This window comes from Protopterus annectens, chromosome 1.part2 (genome assembly GCF_019279795.1).
Source record: "Protopterus annectens isolate FY-2018-M chromosome 1.part2, PAN1.0, whole genome shotgun sequence".
Lineage (NCBI taxonomy): Eukaryota > Metazoa > Chordata > Ceratodontiformes > Protopteridae > Protopterus > Protopterus annectens.
This window is the reverse complement of record NC_056727.1, coordinates 529,265,623-529,286,278: the sequence shown is the minus strand read 5'-3', so window position 1 is coordinate 529,286,278 and position 20,656 is coordinate 529,265,623. Positions and strand designations below refer to the sequence as shown.

At 40.2% G+C, this 20,656-nt stretch overlaps 1 protein-coding gene and 1 non-coding gene across 5 annotated transcripts in view; both read right to left on the bottom strand.

Moving 5' to 3' along the window:
• Positions 1–20,656, bottom strand: part of DHX57 (DExH-box helicase 57) — a 2,066,546-nt gene that overhangs the window by 741,457 nt on the left and 1,304,433 nt on the right. The window lies entirely within an intron of this gene.
• LOC122792567 lies at positions 13,102–13,216 on the bottom strand. The gene has a single exon (XR_006363382.1). It is a non-coding gene; the product is annotated as a U5 spliceosomal RNA (small nuclear RNA).

The window sequence follows — 20,656 nt, the reverse complement described above, 5'->3', positions numbered from 1 at the left end:
ATTTCCTCATTCTCTTGCATGGTTTGGTAATGGCTGTGGTCCACCATGCCAGATGCCTGTGTGTATGGTATTGGGCCTTGGTTTTATTTGGGATTGCATAATCCATGCATTCCTGACTGTGTTCACAGAATGCATTTATAAAGGGTTCTGAGGTGTGGCCCATATTTTCCACAGGCACAGGGCCTTTAATGGATTTCACATCAGTTTGGAGGAGTGCAACATTTCCTTTACTGTGGTTTTCTGGCCAGGGACTGTGGTCCGGATGTGAATATCCAGTGTGATTACTCTATGGTCTGATCTTACCAGTGAGGAATACACTTCTCATCTAGCCATAGAGTACCCATGTTGCTGATTATCACATCCAGTATGCTTACCCCTCTTGTGGGAGTGGTACATTGTTCCTGAGCATTTTGATTTATGGATTCTAGGAACCTTTGGCCTAGGGTGTTGGTGCTGGGATAATGCTCCCAGTCTATGTTTGAGTATTTTCAGTCACCCAATATAATGTTGTTTGGAGAGCTTGATATTTCTATGTGTTCCAACATAGGCCAAGTGCAGTTCCTGGCATTAGGAGGGTAGTCTGTAGCAGGCTACAAACTGGCAGGCAGTCTTAGCCACTGTTATTTGAGCATGGATAATCCATGCTGCTTCTTGTTGTGGTACCAACATGGGGGTGTTGTTATCCTTGACAATTATTGCTACTCACCCTCCTTTTGTAGTTTGTTCCATGTTTTGGGGCTGTAAAGCACGGTATGAGGTGTAACCTGGTAGTGTTAGGGTGCTCTTGTGAGCCTTAACCCAGTTTTCTGTTACAGGACAGATATCAACATTCACCATGCTGAGGGGAGTTTAGACTGCATGCATCTTTCAGTTTGGACATCTGGCATTGGGTAGCATTACATCTAGGTTCTTATCCCTTGTGATACCTATGGAGGTGGAGCATCGTGTCTTGCTCAGCATGTCATCCCAGGCTGGCACGCATTGGATCCCCTTTGACTAATGGCAATACTTAAGCCAATTATTGTAATTGATCATCTTGTCTTTATATTCTGGCATCATGCTTGGTAAGGGTAGGATGTTAGTCAGGGTCATCATGTTTGCATATAATACATGGTGTTACATTGCTTAACACATGGCAATCATGCCTCAGGTGGTGCTGCAGGGCTGTCTATGTTGGATGCACATACTACACTCCCTGTACATGTTTGATAGAAGGTTGTGTCAACTTAGGCATCCCTTTTACTATATGTGTGAGTCAGAGAGAGAGGTATCATTTCCTGGGTTCCTACTGAGCCAGTGTATGTGCTATGCGTTGCCGCTTTGCCAAGGCCAAGGCATACTGGGCACGCCTCCTTTTGCCTACTGGGGCAGGCTCAGGTTGTTCCTCCTCCGAGTCACGCTCTGCCTGTGATTGGCTTGGCAATGGTGGGGTTCTGTTTGGCCCAGCCCTATGCTGGTCCTGCTGCAGCTGTTTTCGCAGAATCATATTATGTAGCATAGCACATACCATGACAATTTGGGTACATGTAGTTGGTGAGTACTGCAAGGCTCCACCAGATGTGTCCAGGCACCGGAACCATGACTTGAGCAGCCCAAACACACGCTCAATTACATTTCGTGTTTGTGCATGTGCCTCATTACAGCGTTCTTGTTCAGGTGTGTGTGCGTTTCTGATGGGTGTCATCAGCCACGGCTCCAGTGCATAGCCAGCATCCCCACTAAGTGACCATGTGGGATGTCCCCATTGGCAAATGTCTGGTACAGCTGTGTCAGATGCCAGATATGGGAATCTTGGTAGCTTCCAAGTCAGCCAGCACACACATTCATTATTATGCCCTGGGCATCACACATGACCTGGCAGTTGATGGAGGGGAAGCCCTTGCGGTTAATGTAGGCCCTACCCCGCTCACCGGCTGGTGCTTTGATACGTATATGTGTGCAGTCTATTGCACCCACTACCTCAGGGTATTCCGCTATTTGCTGGAAGAGACGCATATTGCTGGCCAATACCTCATGGGAATTGGGGAAATATACATGCTCACTGACATGTGCTGACATGGCATCCAGGAACTGGTGCAGTACCCTGGATGCTGATGCCTGTGATATCCCCATCATATCACCAGTTGGGTCTCTGGAAGGTACCTGTTGCTAGTATTCTTAGGCCAACATATACCTTGGTTTCCACTGGGATGGGTTCCCCTCTGTTGGTTCTGTGTGTAAGGCGTGGCCTGCACAGCTCAACAATTTGCTGCAGGAGGTCTCTGTCCACTCTACAGCACTCCACTATCTCCAGCTCATGTAACCCCTGGTAGGTGACCCTGGGCCTGTACACTCTTCTCCGTCTCCTCACTGTGGGTTGTCTGGCAGCATTTGCATAGTCACCACCCTGAACAAGTTGTATATGTCTCCTTAAAACAGCTATGGCAGCCCCTAGCATTTTTGGTCTGAGTGAAGCTTTTTCAGTTTTCACTTCTAGTAGCTTACTCCTCTGTTGCAGTGTCTCTTGAGAGAAACATTCTGCACTGTTGTTTGCAGAGTTTTAAGTGCTGGGCTGGGCTACTGTTCTGCCTGTGTAATTGCCTGCTTCTGATTGTTTTCACCTGCTAGCTCTGCCAGTAATTTCTGCTAGCTTCCTACTATTTCCCATGCTTCCTTTTCCCTTCTGTTTCCTCAGGGGGGAGCAACGCGCATACCAGCAAAAACACGCTCACAGTGGCTAACATGCGCGCACACATGCTTGATCGGATTAGAATCTGCTTATTTGGGTTAAAATGCGCGCACACCAGTGCAAACAAACATACAGGTGTTTAAACAGGCTCCTACATGCGTATTCTGCCTTAAACGCGCGCACTCATGCTTACACGCGTGCACTCTATCTTACTCGTGCCTACCAGCACGCACTCGCGCGCATGCATGCCCAGCAAGAAACTTTGGTGTTATCCATCATGTACACCTTCCATTTCTTGGCTTTCCCATGTCTACTTGTTGACACTCCTCTTTCCATGATGTGTGACTGATAGCTTTCACATGCCACTGTGCTCCAATGAGCTGCATTCCTTTCATACATTCCCCCCTGTGATGTCACCTATCTCCAACTCTGTTACTCCCCCTTATCCTACTCCTACACTGCACGGATTGTGCTCATTTTCTATGTAACAGTGCGATTCACTATCCTACCACTCATTTACATAGGATTGCCTACTAATGCTTAGTTACATGTCTTACACTCCGCTTCCCCCTTAGCAACCCCTACTCGGTGGCCATGTTGTTTTACCCTGCTATTCCCTTCCATTGTATACTCATGCTTTGCATAAACCAACATTTGTGGGTTTAATATTTTTATTTTTTGTTTTTTTATAGCGCAGCCGGTTTGCACGACGCTGCACTACGTTTAAACATCAGCGATCGCCGAAAAAAAAAAAAAAATATTTCATGTTTGCATCAGGTTACGTTGCCAGTGGCCACATATTTGGCCATTGGCATGCTGCCTGCGACATTTGCAACCTTTATTTGGAGCTGACAAGGCTCCATTGTGTTATTTGCAGAATGGTACTCAGTTATCAACTGAGTACATTTCTGCAGATAACATGGCTCTTACACAGGCAGGTTTCTGCTTCCTGGATCGCAAATTTGCCTAATTTGCATACCTTTCGGCTGCCAGTGAGGTAATTAGCATATCCACGCCCTTCCCGTGTAAGAGCCGTTTTAGGTGCTCTCTTACACGCACATTCAGGCTGTTCCTGGATCGAGATGGCTGCATGGAGTCTTACACTACTCTTAGACTCTGTGCAAGCCATCGTGAATCCTGCCCTCTGTGTTAACAGCCAGCAAGACTTTGTGTCTTAAGAAGACTTTGGCTCCAGTCCAGTACAGCAAGTACAGCATGCAGCACCTTCATAAATTAATTTTTCTGTGGTGATATGAGATCCACACGTATAGGCCATTAAGTGGTGATATGTGGTCCAAACTTAAAGGTCACGATAAGTTCAAAGTGATAGTTTAGTGTCGCACACATCAAACATGATACATGTGGTATTAATATCAAGCTATGCAAGTCACTGTATGTTTGAGCCACACCATGCATCATGTGCACAAGTGACCAGATACAATCACACAAGTCTGTTCACACACACATGCACAAACATACACACATATGTGCACAAACATAAACACACACACACACACACACACACACACACTAGATGAATAGGCATTTCACAGGAGTAAGAGATGGGGAGTATCAACATGAGATGTACTATGTGCCAGAGACAATTTACCTCTGTGACAGGATGGATGGGGTTACATTATGTGATCATGGCCTAATGCAGAGGTGGCAGGCTCAAAGTACTGGGTAATCTGGCCCACAGACACTTTCTTTCTGCAGTGTGGTGGAGGTACAATTAAGCTACCAGGATCTATGGCCATAATGTTGGCTTGCTGCACTGAGATTTGGGATCTCCATGACAGGGGTGGTGTGTGACTGGGGACTGTGACCTGGAAGGGGTAAGTTCATGGGGTGTTCTGCCAGTGAAGGCTGAATGTCATGAAAACCCACAATAAGGGTGTGACAGAGTGCTGTACTCATTAAGGCATAGGCAAGGACTGTGTATTCCAGAATGCCTCCCCTATATAGCCTCCCATTGTGTACAACTTGCTCTCAAACAACATTGCCAGTGTCAGCAGTGATAGTGTAACTGGCAATCCTTTGCAACAAGGTGGACATGGAAGCAGTGTGTGCCTCCACAGACCTTATAAGACCGATCATTAATGTAGCTCAGACTTCCATATTCTCACTGATGCCATGCAACAATGCAATCATGTCCATGCCAGAATGGACTGAATCACAGCATGTGGTGCCAGAATGATACTGTGGTATATCTACTGATTGATCCCAATTGTCATCTGCATGTCAGGGGCTAAATGTGACATGCCACCATAAGACACTTCAGCGAGACTGTAAAATGATGGGTATATCCACTTCATATTTAGTGTACTTATCTACTATTGTAGCCACAGTGACAGCATCTCTCATAGCTACAGCCACAGGGGATCACTCTCCTTTGGGGGTGGTGAGCACTCAGACTGCATTGCCTCATGTACATTTATGGGTGATGCTTTAACTTCAGTCTATTATGGGCAGATGTCCACCCAGGAAGAAGGCAGATACTGCCACTATGTGATCAGACTATGAATCAAGAATCTGTGTCATGTCATCATTACCATTAGCCTGTAGTTGTACCACAGTCTCTACAGGTGTCACAACAGAAAACTGAAAGAAAGCACAAATTCCAATAAACAGGAGTTCTTCCAATGTGACATGCAAAAATCAATGTCACAAAAACAACAAATGCAAAAGTAAACAAAAGAAATGAACTCCAAAAAATTCCATCTGAACTTCATTTATTTACTCAACAGCATGAAGAATAGCGCAAAAGCCACACAACATTCTTAGCTTGTCATAAACATGACTTAAAAGCCAATATGCTACCATTACATATTGGACACTAATTACTGCAACACCTCACAACATACACAGAGAAAACAACATGCAAATATTTCCAAAAGCAACAAACATAGTTCACAAAATGTAGTGCGAATTTAGCTGGTGTTGTAAAAGGATAAACATTTTCCCAAAGATATACCAAAATTCCTAACATACCACTGACATAATTAGAAAAGGGCTTAAAAACAAAATTTATCTGCATGTTAAAAGTAATAAGATCAATCCATTCGAGCTGAATACCAACAGAAAATAAAAAAACTCCTAATGAAAAATGATACTGAAAAGGGCTGGTATAATCTGATAAGTCATTAAAAAAACAACCCTAAAATAAACAGTTACTTTCTCTTATTAAACACACAGAAAATCCCTACAAATATAGAGCAAACAAAAAAGCAAATAAACTCCTACTGAACATATTCATAAAACACTTAGTAAAAAGTGAAAGATTAATGCATTTTTATAGAACTCAGGATACACTTAAAATCTGTATTTCTTTTTTAACAAACAAATTCCACACATATTTAGCTTGTTAAAAACATGTGTTGTCATTTTAGGAGCTACTATAGATGAGACAATGTCTGATCATCAGGTAATAAAAACAAGGGTTCCAAATGTCAATGACTTGACAAGTACTCCATAGCCAAGATAAAAATTCCTCAAGAATCCAAGCAATGTGTTGTGGGTATACAAATACATTTAACCATATATCAGCATTGCAAGGAAAATAAGGTCTGATTACATATTTGGGAATAGCTACACTAAAGGTGATCTCAAATATAGCTTCTCATAAATATTCCGTATTTAGGAAGTGTACAGCTTGTCATAAAATAATAATGTTAAAGCAGATATATGATTCTTAAACACTGAACACCAGGCACTGTTGTGCATCATGCAACACTTGTATACAATGAAGTGAAAACATATCCAAAGCAGAAAAAAATATTACAGATAGAAAATACAGTGATGTATAAATTTAGCTGATATAGTAAAATGAAAAACTTCATCCAAGTAATGTGGCACAATTCCTAATATATCAATGACACCATTATAAAGTGGCATGAAAAATAAAATTCACCTGCAGGACGAAGACCATAAGATTTATCCATACAAAGGGAATACTACCAGAATACAAAAACACCTTACTGAAAATGATACAGAAACAAGGGATGATATAATCTGATGCTTCTCTAAAATAACAGGGCAAAGATAAATCAAGTCACTTTTTCTACTAGACAAAGAAAACCCCAACATATGTAGGGTGAAAAAAAATCTTTTAAGTAAAAAATAAATGTATGAATTCTTAAAATGAATGTATTTTATTACATTAAACAAATTAAACATTTAAATTAAATTAAACATTTAGCTTGCTACAACTACCTGTGTTACCATTTTAAGAACTACTATGGAAGGGGCAACTCCCTGGTTATCAGGCAATAACAACCAGGGCTGGAAGTGTCAGTGACATAACGTGCTAAAAATTCCTTATGAATCACAGGAATTCATTGTGGGTATGCAAAAATGTTTAGCCATATATCAACATCACAAGAAAAACAAGATCTAGCTATATATTTGAGATGGCTGCAATATAAGTGACCTCAAACATACTTTCGTATAAACATGTCTTTAGGAAATTTACAGTTTGTCATAAACTAATGACATAAAAGCACATATCTGATTCTTAATGAATGCACACCAGGTAATGCTGTACTTCATGCAATATTTGTAGACAATGATGTGGAAACTTTTCCAAATCAGAAAAAAATATATTACAGACAGGAAATACAGTGCTCTGTGAATGTGTGAATTTAGCTGATGTAGTAAAAAGAGAAATATCATCCTAATGATGTGGCAAAATTCCTAATATGGCAATGACAACAGAAAAGTGTCTTGAAAAACAAAATTCTGCTGCATCACATAGATCATAAGATTTACCAATGCAAGGGGAAACACTGGTCGAAGATTAAAATACCTTATGGAAAATTATAAAGACAAGAGGGATGATATAATCTGATGCCTGCCTAAAATAGCAACAGTAAAATAAAATAGCTAATTTCTGTTATTAAACACAAAAACAAAAATCTACAAATTTAAGGCAAACAAAAAACAATTGAAATGTTAACAAAACTCTATACACATAAAACTTTAATAAAAAACAAAAAAATGCATACATTCTTAACTGAAATCATACTTCAAATAAAGTATGCACTTTCTTATATTAAACAACTACCACAAACATTAAGCTTGCAGCAAATATAAGTGTTGCCATTTTCAAAACTACTATGCAAGAGGCAACTGTCTGGTTATCAGGCAGTAAGAATGAGGGATACAAGTCTCAACAACTTAACATGTGCTCAACAGCTAAGACAAACATCCCCTAGGAACTGCAGCAACGCATTGCGGATATGTAAATACGTTTAAACATTTATCAGCACAGCTGGGAAAACAATGATCTTTGCATATTCAGGAATGGCTGCACTAAATGTGATTTAAAATATACTTTCTTATAAATATTATGTATTTAGGAAATGCACAGGTCCTTGTAAACTAATGATGTAAATACACATATCTGATTATTAATGACTGCACAATGGTTAATGCTGTGTCTCATGCAACACTCGTAGACAACAATGTGGAAAATTTTCCAAAGTAGAACAAAATATTACAGACAGGAAACATAGTTCAGTGTGAATTTAGCTGATTTAGTAGAAACAGAAAAGTCATCTAGTGATGTGACAAAATTCCTAATATATCAATGAAAGCAGTAAAGTGGCTTGAAACCAACATTCTCCTGCAAGACGAAGACCATAACATTTCTGCATGTAAGAGGAATACTTTCAAAACACAAAAGTAACTTATGGAAAATTATAGAAAGATAATATATAACTATAGCTGGGAAAACAATGATGTTTACATATATTTGGGAATGGCTGCACTAAAAGTGATCTGACATATGCTTTCTTATAAACATTACATATTTAAGAAATGCGCATGTTCTCAAACTAAAGATGAAAATGCACATATCTGATTCTCAAAGGAATCACAGCAGTACACTGTGGGTATGCAAACATGTTTAGTTGGATCTACTTTAAAACAGCAAATTACCATAACATCCAATTGCAGATTACTGAATGTGCACATCACCGGAAGTTTTCACTGCGTAAACACTTGGACAAAATAAATTTAAAAACAAATCAAAGCAAATAAAACACCGCTCACACACCCACTAACTAAATATACCAACTCTGAGATCGCACTACAAAGGACAAAAGGGCAAAGTTCACTATCTTGACCAACCGCCTCCTTTTCCAGTGAAAACTTCTGATGATGTGAACGTTCGGTAATGTAAAGTGTCTAAAACTCAATGTTATGGTAATTCGCTGTTTTAAAGTAGATCAGTTTAGCATGTATAGCCATAGCTGGGAAAACAATTATGTCTACATATATTCGGGCATGCTTGCAGTAATTGTGTTCTCAAATATACTTTCTTATAAACATTTTGTATTTAGAAAATGCACAAGTAATGCTATGCCTCATGCAGCACCTGTGGACAAAGATGTGGACATTTTTCCAAAGCAGAAAAAATATTACAGATAGGAAATACAATGCTGCATAAATTTAGCTGATATGATAAAATGAGAAACATCATCCTAGTGATGTGGCTACATTCCTAATATTAGTAGGATAACAGAGGAATGTACCATAAGCTGCTTGAAAAAACACTCTGCAAGGAAGTCCTTAAAATCCAAATATTTAATGCAACGAAAAACAACAAGACAGGAGACTGCAGTATGTGAGCGCTTTCACGTTTGAATCAACGCTTCTTCAGACATTAACATAGCAGTCAAGTTAAGAAGTTATTAATCTGGAGAGTGAGTTAACGAGACTCTTGGGACATCATGAGCTATCCACGCTATCATCTGACCTCAAGCTTATGTTAACTTCTATTGACACTAAATCCCTCCAGGATAAGAAAAGAAAGCTTGAGAGGGACTTTCTAGATTTTCAAAAGGGTCAAGTCTTTTTTTGGCCCCGTGACAAGTTCTATTCTAATGTGAACAATGCTAACAACGTTAAAAAGGCTGATTCTATGCCTTTAAGATCGACTACTATACAACGAGACCCTGAACATGGATCCGCCCCTTTGATGACGACATCAAAAAACCCGCGTGAAGTGACTGATCTATCTACTTCAGTACATACGACTTCTGATGACATGAACACTACTTCAGTGATTCCTAAATCTCGACAAGTAGTTGTCGAAGCAGTTATACATGCTGAGAGGCATATGGATTCTGATCTCTTAACGGCGCCAGTTGTCCCTTTAGAACACAATGGGAAAGACACACGCAGGAAGCGACCAGCTATAGATCCCTGTGTTATCTCTGCTGAGGATGAAGTATTTGGTGTGGGCGAAGGATACCCTTCTTTTCCGCTGCCTTTCAAACCCTTCGAGAGGAGGACTTGGTCTCCACAGGGCAGGGCAGTAAAGAGGAAGAGCACCGAAGATGTCTTCCAACAAACGAAGAAAGCAGTGAAACAAACTTCCAGGACTTAGTTATTAACATCTCTAGGTATGTTTTAAATATACATGAAACATCTGTTTTAAACAAAGGTTTGGGTTTCATACCCTCGAGTTGTAACGATCTTACAGACATTATTGTTGATATTAAGTTCTTCACTAGGAATCTAGGTTTGAAGTTACTGTATGGGCATGATATTCGCAAGATTGGAAATAATGAACCCGATTTATTTAGGAAACCTTCGACATTTATGCCGCAACAACATCCTTTATTAGAGGCCTTTGAGCAAGCCTGTGAGAATGAGATTTTTGATTTATATAACGATAAGCACATCAAATCAGGTTTTTTTAACACTACAATAGAAGAAAAGGAAGCTATTGTTAGTTTGAGAAACAATGATGCCATTACTATCAGACAAGCTGACAAGGGAGGTGCTGTGGTGATTATGGATAGAATAATGTACTGTGAAAAGATGGAATTTATGTTGTCAGATCATGAGACATATCTTCCTTTACATAATTATGATCTCAGTAATTTAATTAAAAATGTACATGGCTGCTTACACGACTTGTTGATAACTAGTGTCATTGATAATGATCTTTATAGATATTTTTTAGTTGACAATCCTTTAGTTCCTTCCTTTAGAGGTCTCCCTAAGATCCATAAAGAACCTCTAAATCCTCCACTTAGACCTATTGTATCCAGCAGAGGATGGCTCACTGAGCCCTTGTCGATTTACTTAGACAAGATGTTTAAACCAATTGTCACAGACGTCAAACAGATTTTAAGAGACACGACACATTTCTTGGAGAACCTTTCCTTCTTTGTGGATTCCTCTTTTTTTTGTAGTGACGATCTTTTGGTTACGCTTGCTGTCAAATCTTTGTTCACCTCAATACCAAATGATATTGGTATGGACTTTGTTAGGCTATTTTTAGTGAAGAACAGAGTAACAGGTGAAATGATATGTAGATGGATGTCTATTCTTGAGCTAATACTCGAGAATAATGTTTTGCTTTATAACAACCGATATTATTTACAAACCAAAGGGGTGGCAATGGGCACGCGCTGTGCCAACGCCTATGCTAACTTGGTGTTGACACATTGGGAGGATACCTTTGTACTTAATGATAATATGGAGTTCAGGAAGTATTTGAAGCATTACAACAGGTTTGTAGATGATGTTTTTATTGTGTGGGGAGGCACGGTTAAACAGTTGGTTGATTTTGTGACATATTTAAATGGTACCACCGATTTTCTCTGTTTTGAATGCTCTCATTCTGACAGTGCTGTTGACTTTTTAGATGTCAAAGTGATCAAGGCTTCCAATGGTTTTGATACAGAACTATTTAGGAAACCATGTTGGAAAAATAATCTTTTGCACCGCAACAGCATGCACCCTAAGCATGTTCACAAAAACATAGTGAAAAATCAAGTTATGAGAGTGTCCAGATTGACCACTCAGGATTCAGTATACGAACATTATAAAACACAGTTAACTAAGAATTTTACATCTAGAGGATACAATAGGTTTGAAGTTATTAATGACATTATTGAAGGGGACCGACATAGATTAGGTTCTGCTGCCCCATTGATGAGTCGATCAAGTGTCCATTTATTACCTAATAGGGACTGTATTAATGCTCCTGTCAACAGGATAATAATACCATTTACTAATAGGAACAGTCATGTAACTAGAGTCCTAAATAATAATTGGAAACTTTTGTTAATGGATGACAAAATTAAGAACCTGATAGATGATAGACCCCGCATAGCATATAGGAATATGCAGTCATTAAATAGGCTTTTATGCTATGAAAGGGAACACGAGAGCCAGAAACAATCTGACAGACATGGGACTTTTCCATGTCGTTCCTGTAATCAATGTAGATACATAACTGATTCTACTTTTTTCACACATCCGGCTACTGGACGCATTTACTATTTTAGAAACTATGCTGATTGTAGATCTATCAATGCTATATATGTTGCTGAGTGTCAACTTTGTAAACAATTTTATGTAGGTAAGACCAATAGGTCTTTACGAGAACGTATAAGGCAGCACATATATGCCATTGATAGACGTAATACTAACAATGCATTGGCGAGACATGTTGTAGAACTTGGTCCTTCACACTTTTTTAGATTCAGGGTATTAGAATTGGTTATGAAAAGTGGTAGATTGGGTGACATCAGGAATTTTACTGAGGAGAGGGAAGGCATATGGATTTTGAAACTTCAAGCCCATAAATATGGGCTCAATGATAGGGTTACTCTTAAACCGTTTTTAAACAGCAGACCATTGAGACACTAACTTTATTATTGAATAATCTATGTGTATGTATTATGTAGGCTTAATCATATATTAATTATGTTGCTTTTGCCTTCATACATTTTCCCCCTTTTTTATACACATATTTCCGAGATCGTTCCCAGTGCATTTTTTTGTGATATTTTATAGTATTTTTACAAGTGTTTGCCAATACGTTTATTTTTAATCAAGTCATGAATTATGCATTTTATTTCATTGCTGCTTTGTGATTTAACAGTGATGTCATCTCCTGTATTTAAATACATGCGTTTTGACTGCGAAGAAGCGTTGATTCAAACGTGAAAGCGCTCACATACTGCAGTCTCCTGTCTTGTTGTTTTTCGTTGCATTACATCTTTGGATTTTAAGGACTTCCTTGCAGAGTGTTTTTTCAAGCAACTTATGGTACATTCCTCTGTTATCCTACTAATATTGTATTGTGCTCTGTTGAACAGAGGGTGTTTTACCCAGCAGTTATTGGTCATTTTTTCTACATTCCTAATATATCAAGGAAACCAGTAAAGCGGCTTGAAAATCAATCTTCTCCTGCATGATGAAGATCATAAGATGTACATAGGTAAGAGGAATAGTCTCAGAAGATAAAAGTACCTTATGGAAAAATAGATTTACCCATGCAAGAGGAATGGTATCAGAAGAAAAAGGTACCTTAAGCGAATTCCAGATAAAGAAAGGATGATATCATTTGAAGCCTGCCTAAACTGAAAACACTAATATAAAACAGCTAATTTCTCTTGTAAACAGAAAGACACCCTACAAATGTAAGTCTAACAAAAATAGACATTAAACCCTTACTGACTGCCTCCATGCAAATCTTTACTAAAAGGAGAAAGATTTATGCATTCTGAAGAGAACTCAAGAGTACACTGAGAGCATGCATTTTCTTACATTAAACAACTACCACAAACATATATAAGTTGCCATTTTAAGAACCACTAGTGAAGAGGCAACTGTCTTGACCTTCAAGGGTCACAAGTTTCAATGAGTTGAAATGTTGCCCACAGCTGAGACAAACATTCCACAGGAATCACAGCAATGCACTGTGGGTATTCAAATGTGTTTAACCATATATAGCCATAGCTGGGAAAACAATGATGTTTACACATGTTCGTGAATGGCTGTAACAGTGATCTGAAATGTACTTTCTTATGAACATTATGTATTTAAGAAATGCACAGGTTCTCAAAAACGATTGCACACCAGGTAATGCTATGCCTCGTGCAACACATATCGACAAAGATGCGGAAACATTTCGAAAGCAGAAAACAATAGACAGGAAACATAGTGCTGTGTGAATTTAGCTGATCTAGTCCAAAGAGAAACATCATCTCGTGATGTGATAAATTCCTAATACCTCAACGAAACCAGTAAAGCGGCTTGAAAAACAACATTGTGCTGCAAGATGAAAACTGTAAGATTTACACATTGAGGGGAATACTTTCAGAAAATAAAAGTAACTTATGGAAAATTATAGAGAGAAGGTATGACATAATCTGACACCTAACTAAAATGACAACACTAAGATAAAACCATTAATTTCTTTAATTAAACAGGTAGAGAAACACTACAAATATAGAGCAAACAAAAAAGAATCCTATCAATCCTCTCCACAAAAATCATTTGTAAAAGGTGAAAGATTTACATTTTCTGAACAGAAATCAGAGTATAGGTTCACTCTGTATTTTCTTAAATTAAACAATGACCACAAAAATTTAGCTTGCTGCAAGTGTAAGTCTTGCCATTTTAAGAACTACTATGTGACAGACAACTGTCTGGTTATCAGGCAGTAACAACGAGGGTTACAAGTCTCAATGACTTGACATATGCTGCACAGCTGACACAAACATTCCTCTGGAATTGCAGCAATGCATTTTGGGCATACAAATATTTTAGCTAGATCTACTTTAAAACAACAAATTACCATAATATCCAGTTGCAGAACAGTGAGATGAAAATCACAAAACATTACATTAATGAACGTTCACATCATTGGAAGTTTTCACCACCTAAGTAAACACTTGGACAACATGAAATAAAAAACAAACTGAAGCAAATCAAATACCCCAACACCCCCACTAACTAAATACACCAACTCTGAGATCACACTAGAAAGGAGAAAAGGGCAAAGTTCACTATCTTGGCCACCTGCCGTCCTTCCCGGTGAAAACTTCTGGATGATGTGAGTATTTGGTAATGTGAAGTTTCTCCAACTCGACATTATGGTAATTCGCTATTTTAAAGTAGATCCTTTTAGCATGTATAGCCATAGCTGGGAAAAAGTACAGTTTTGTACCTACCATAAATGTAGATGTTCGAGGATCCACATTGCTGCAGTCCTAACTATTGGGTAGTCCGCTGTCCAGTCGGCCCGAATACCAAAGTATATGGCTGACGTCGGTCACGGCGCATTAGACTGACGTCAGTACGTCAGGGTACTAATGCGCATGACCGACGTCATATCCTCAGTCTTTTCTTGCCCCAGATGTCAGAAGACCCTAAAAAGACAAGGCCAAAACCAAAAACACCAAACATACCTGCACCAAAAATATATACAATATATACAAGGTACCAGAATATAATCTCACCTACACAACCACCCCTAAACACAGAGGGAAGGAGGAGGTAAATTGGACTGCAGCAATGTGGATCCTCGAACATCTACATTTATGGTAGGTACAAAACTGTACTATGTTCTTCATTCCACATTGCTGCAGTCCTAACTATTGGGTAGAATCCCAAAGCAGAGGTAAGGGAGGCTGGCAAATCATAAGGAAGCAGGAGCTGATAACATGCCTTGCAAAATAGCTGTGGCAAAACCAGCCCTGGACTTAGAGTAGAGAGGAAGGTGGTAATGCTTAGAGAAAGTATGCACTGAACTCCAAGTAGCTGCCTCCAAAATATCCTTAGTTGCCACCCCCCTTAGAAATGCTGTTGAAGTGGCAGTAGCCCTAGTGGAATGAGGCCTAATCCCAGCTGGAATCTCCTTGCCATGATGGGAATAACAAAATGCAATGCAAAACCCAATCCACCTAGAAATAGTTTGTTTTGACACAGGCTTGCCCTGCGAACTCAAAGCAAAAGAAACAAACAACTGCTGAGACTGTCTAAAATCCTTAGTCCTGCTTAAATAATAACGCAATTGCCTGTGGACATCTAAAGTGTGCAAAATCTTTTCCCCTTTATTTTGGGGATCTGCATAAAAAGTAGGCAAATGAATAGTTTGGTTTAAAGCCACACTAGAAACCACCTTAGGCATAAAGGAAGGATTAGTGCGTAATGATACCCTATCCTTATGACAAATCAAAAAAGGCTCAACCGCCATAAGGGCCTGCAACTCAGAAACCCTTCTAGCAGAAGTAATGGCCAACAAAAAAGCAGTCTTCCATGACAAGTATTTCAGTTCAGCAGTAGCCGCAGGCTCAAAAGGTTGTAGAGTAAGTTTCTCCAACACATAATTGAGGTCCCAAGCAGGAGTAGGAGCTCTACGTGGGGGTCTTATATTCTTTGCCCCTCTAAGAAATTGCTTGAACAAAGGATGTGAAAACAATGGTGGGTCACAATCATAGTGAGCTGAAATTGCTGCAGCATGAATCTTAATGGAAGAGAAAGACAAACCTTTGTCCAATAACTCAGTAAGATATTGAAGAGCCACACTCAAATTAGGCTCAGAAATCTCCAAATTCTTTGCTGCAGTCCAAAATAAAAATCTCTTCCATTTTTCTGCGTACACTTTCCTTGTACTAGGTCTTCTGGCTTCCATAATCACATTTAAAACTTGTTGAGGAAGCTGAGACCTGCTGTCTTTCAAAACAGAATATGCCAGGCTGTTAGATGAAGAGAGTGAAGCTTGACATTGAGCAGGCGACCTTCCCTCTGAGACAACAGGTGTGGAATCAAGGGTAAAGGCCGTGGAGGCTTCCTTACCAGACTCCTCAGTAGTGGGTACCAGTGCTGCGAGGCCAATCTGGAGCTATCAAAATCATCCTTGGCTTGTCTTGTCTGACCTTTAGAAGCACCTTTGGGAGAAGAGGCAGAGGTGGAAAAGCATACACATGAAGATTTTTCCAACTGAAAGAAAGAGCATCCACTTTCCAAGCTGTGTGATGAATTCCTTCGTGCAAAACTTTGGCAGCTGGTGGTTTATTGGAGAAGCGAACAGATCTATGTCTGGAGTTCCCCATGACACTGTCAATTTTTGAAATACATGAAGATCCAGTTTCCACTCGTGGGGATCCATGATTTGTCTGCTTAACACATCTGCTAAGGAGTTCTGTGCTCGGCAGAAACCTTGCCTGAAGAGTTAGTTGCAAGCTGAGCAGTCTCCCATAAAATCATTGCTTGTCTGCACAATGGGTACGAATGTGTTCCCCTTGTTTGTTGATGTACCACATGACAGTTGTGTTGTCTGTTAGAATCAACACCTGCCCTGGAAGAAGTAACTCCTTGAAAGCCATTAATGCAAACTGGACTGCTAACATCTCTTTCATGTTGATATGTAGATGCTGTAGTCTGGCAGGCCACTTGTCTTGTATCCACTTTCCATTTAGATGAGCTCCCAAGCAATGTCTGAGGCATCTGTCGTTAGAATCTGACTTGCCTCTGGCGGGTCACAGAGAGTCCCTTGTTTAGGTGACATTCCTGAGCCCACCACAAAAATTCCTTTTGAATGCAAGGTATTATTTGAATGACAGTGTCCAAATCCTGGCAGTGCTGTGTCCACAGATTTTGAGATACCATTGTAGCTTCCTCATATGCAGTTTGGCATTGGGAAGCACCAGAATACAAGATGCCATGAACCCTAAGGCTTGAAGGACTGTCCTTGCAGTCAGCCCGGACTGAAGAGATAGTTGATGGAAGTAACTGGAAAGATTCTTTTGTTTGTCCGGGGTTAAAAAGGCCATCTGGGCTGCTGTATTCAGTCTCACACCCAGAAAGCACATGTCTTGAGAGGGTACTAGACTGGACTTTATTTCGTTCACAGAATACCCTAGGCATCTTAGCACTGCTATGACATATTCCAAATGCTGTAGAAGGTCTTCCTTTTCTTGAGCCAGAATCAGGCAGTCGTCCAAGTAAGGATAGATTTGAATTCCTTTCAGCCTGAAGAAAGCTATCACTGGAGCCAGAACCTTTGTGAATACTCTGGGCAGTAGATAAGCCAAAGGGCAATGCAGAGAACTGATAATGAGAATTTCCAGCTCGAAAGCAGATACTTCCTGCAACTTAGTCTTATTGGCACATGAAGGTAAGCTTCCTTGAGATCTAAAGTTACCATCCAGTGATCTTTGCCCAGCAGAGGTAAAAGCTGTTGTAACGTCAACATTTTGAACTTGGGAATGTCCAGATAAGTGTTGAGGATAGATAAATCCAAAATTGGTCTCCACGTGTTCCCCTTCTTTGGTACTAGGAACAGGCGAGAATAAAATCCTAGGCCCCTTTCTGGCACAGGAACTGACTGAATGGCCCCTATTTGGAGCAACAGAGAAATTTGCTTGTGAGCCTCTGTTCTTTGTAGAGGAGGAATGTCTGGCATGCCTTTGAAAGGAGGCAAGGTATGGAAATAAAACCTGTAACCGTGGTGAATGATATCCAGAACCCATCTATCTTGGGTAATTAAATCCCAATTTTCTTTGAAAAGAGACAGCCTTCCTCCCAAAGGTGCTGCCAGGCGAGAATGTACTGGCAGCTGAAAAGGCAGGTCATTGGGTCTGCTTACGAAAGGACTGACCCCTGCCCTCACCAGAAGTCTGAGCAGGTGAACTCCCTGTCCTAGGCCTAAAAGAACCTTGAGCTCTGCCTCTACCACGTCTAGACCTACCCCTAGACTGGGAATCATAAGCAGGATAAGTCCACCCCTTAGTAGGCCAATTTCTACTAAACTTTGGAGGCTGCACCTGCAAAAAATCCTTAACAGTTTGCATAGACTTAGCCTTGTCCTCCATTTTCTTTAAAACTGCTTCCACAGGCGAACCAAACAACACATCAGACTGTAAAGGAGCATCCAAAATCCTTGTCTTAACATGCTCAGCTAAGTTCTGATCCCTCAACCAGGTGTGCCTACGAAGAACAGAACCAGTGGCAGCCACCCTCGAGGAGGCCTGCACAGCATCAAAACCACACTGCAAAGAATGCTTACCCACCTGTTCAGAAACATGAACTAAATCCTGCAACTCTTTACACTCAATACCTTCAGCCAGAGCATCCACCTTAGACTTCAATTGTGAAAGGAGATAATTCTGATATTTTAACATATGAAACTGACAATTCAACGCCTCATGGCTAAAGTGGAAGAAGTATACACTTTCTTTCCCCATCTATCCAAAGCCCTTGCCTCTTTATCAGGAGGAACAGGATTTTTAACCACAGAAGCCTTCACACCTTTAGGCCCCTGAGAGACAGTCTCTGGGTCTGCCCTAGGACTCTTAAAAAGATACTTATGGGCTTCAGGCACCCTATAGTACCTATCCGGTTTAACAGGGGCAGGAGGCAAAGAGTCAGGATTCAGGGAAGCCTCTGCAAAAACATCTTCTACCCCATTCAGAACAGGAGGTATAGCTAAAGGCCTATGCTGGGGTAAAAACAAGAATTCTCTAAGCCTCTTCCTGGAATCAGAGAAATCTTGACCTTCCCATTTAAAATGCTCCCTCATGGAATGCAGAGTCTCTGAAAAAGAAAAATCCTCAGGAGGCGAAGCTGAAGGAGTAGAATCATCCACATCAGAATCAGAATAAGGAGGATACTCCTGCAAGTCTTCAGCCGAAGACTCAGAAGCCTCTGAACATAGCTCAAAACTCTCAAACTCAGGTTCCACCCTAGGCCTCTTATCAGGAGGGGGCATAGAACCTCTAATCATTGTAATCAAATCCTCTGCCATTTTTAGCATATGCTTCTTAGGCAAAGACCCTGAAACACTCGGAGAAACCCCCACTGAAGCTAAAGTAGGCCTGCCTCTTAAAGAAGCCTTAGAAACAGAAGGCGAGGCCCTAACCACCTTAGGAAGAGAAGGAAGAACAGCCACCTGAGAAGCCCCTTCAGCCTGGCCTACTTCCTGAGAGGATACATCCTGTAACAGTAAAGTTTCTCCCTGAGACTCCAAAGAAACTCCTGGCAGAACCTCCGGCTCCACTGAGCCTTCTAAAGAACCGGCGTCCGGGACTGTCGGTTCTTCCACTCTAAGGCTTTCCTGCTTTGTCCTTGCGCTTTTTGGCTGAAGCGTGAGCATCCGACGGCATTTTATAATTACAACGCTTCCCAAACACTAACCTGGCACAGTCTAACCTTCTCTTAATAGTGCGTTTGTTAAATCTAGCACAAGAGCGGCATCCAACAACGTCGTGCTCAGGCCCTAAACAAGGTATACACAAAGTATGGTAATCCCTATGAGGTATCTGTTTCCCACAAGAAATACAGTTATTCACTTTTTCTGACATCCGGTTAAATACTGAGGCAAGAAAAAACCAAAATATTCCCCAATGGGGTACTTAGCCAACTTTGATTCGGTCTGAAACTCTGACTTCAGAAACTTTCAGAACGCCAACCTGCACTCGCAAAAATGCTTCTGCATCGGACCATGCGGCAAAAAAGACTGAGGATATGGCGTCGGTCATGCGCATTAGTACCCTGATGTACTGACGTCAGTCTAATGCGCCGTGACCGACGTCAGCCATATACTTTGGTATTCGGGCCGACTGGACAGCGGACTACCCAATAGTTAGGACTGCAGCAATGTGGAATGAAGAACATCAATGATGTCTATATATATTCAGGCATGGCTGTACTAAATGTGTTCTCAAATATATTACTTATAAACATGTTGTACTTAAGAAATGCAGCACCTGTGGACAAAGATGTGGAAACCTTTCCAAAGCAGAAGAAATATTACAGATAGGAAATACAATGCTGCATGAATGAAGTTGATATGGTAAAATGAGAAACATCATCCTAGTGATGTGGCTGAACTCCTAATATATCAAAGAAACCAGTAAAGAAGCATGAAAATAAAATTTCTCCTGCATGATGAAGATCATAAGATTTACACAGGTAAGAGGAGTACTGTCAGAAGATAAACGTACCTTATGGAAAATTAGATTTAGCCATGCAAGATGAATGGTGTCAAAAGAAAAAGAGACCTTAAGCAAATTAGACATAAAGAAGGGATGATATCATGTAAAGCCTGCGTAAACTGAAAACACTAAAATAAAACAACTCATTTTTCTTGTTAAATAGAAAGAGACGCCCTACAATTGTAAGGCAAACAAAAAATAAACGCTTATTGATAAAAGATTTATGCATTCTGAAGAGAAA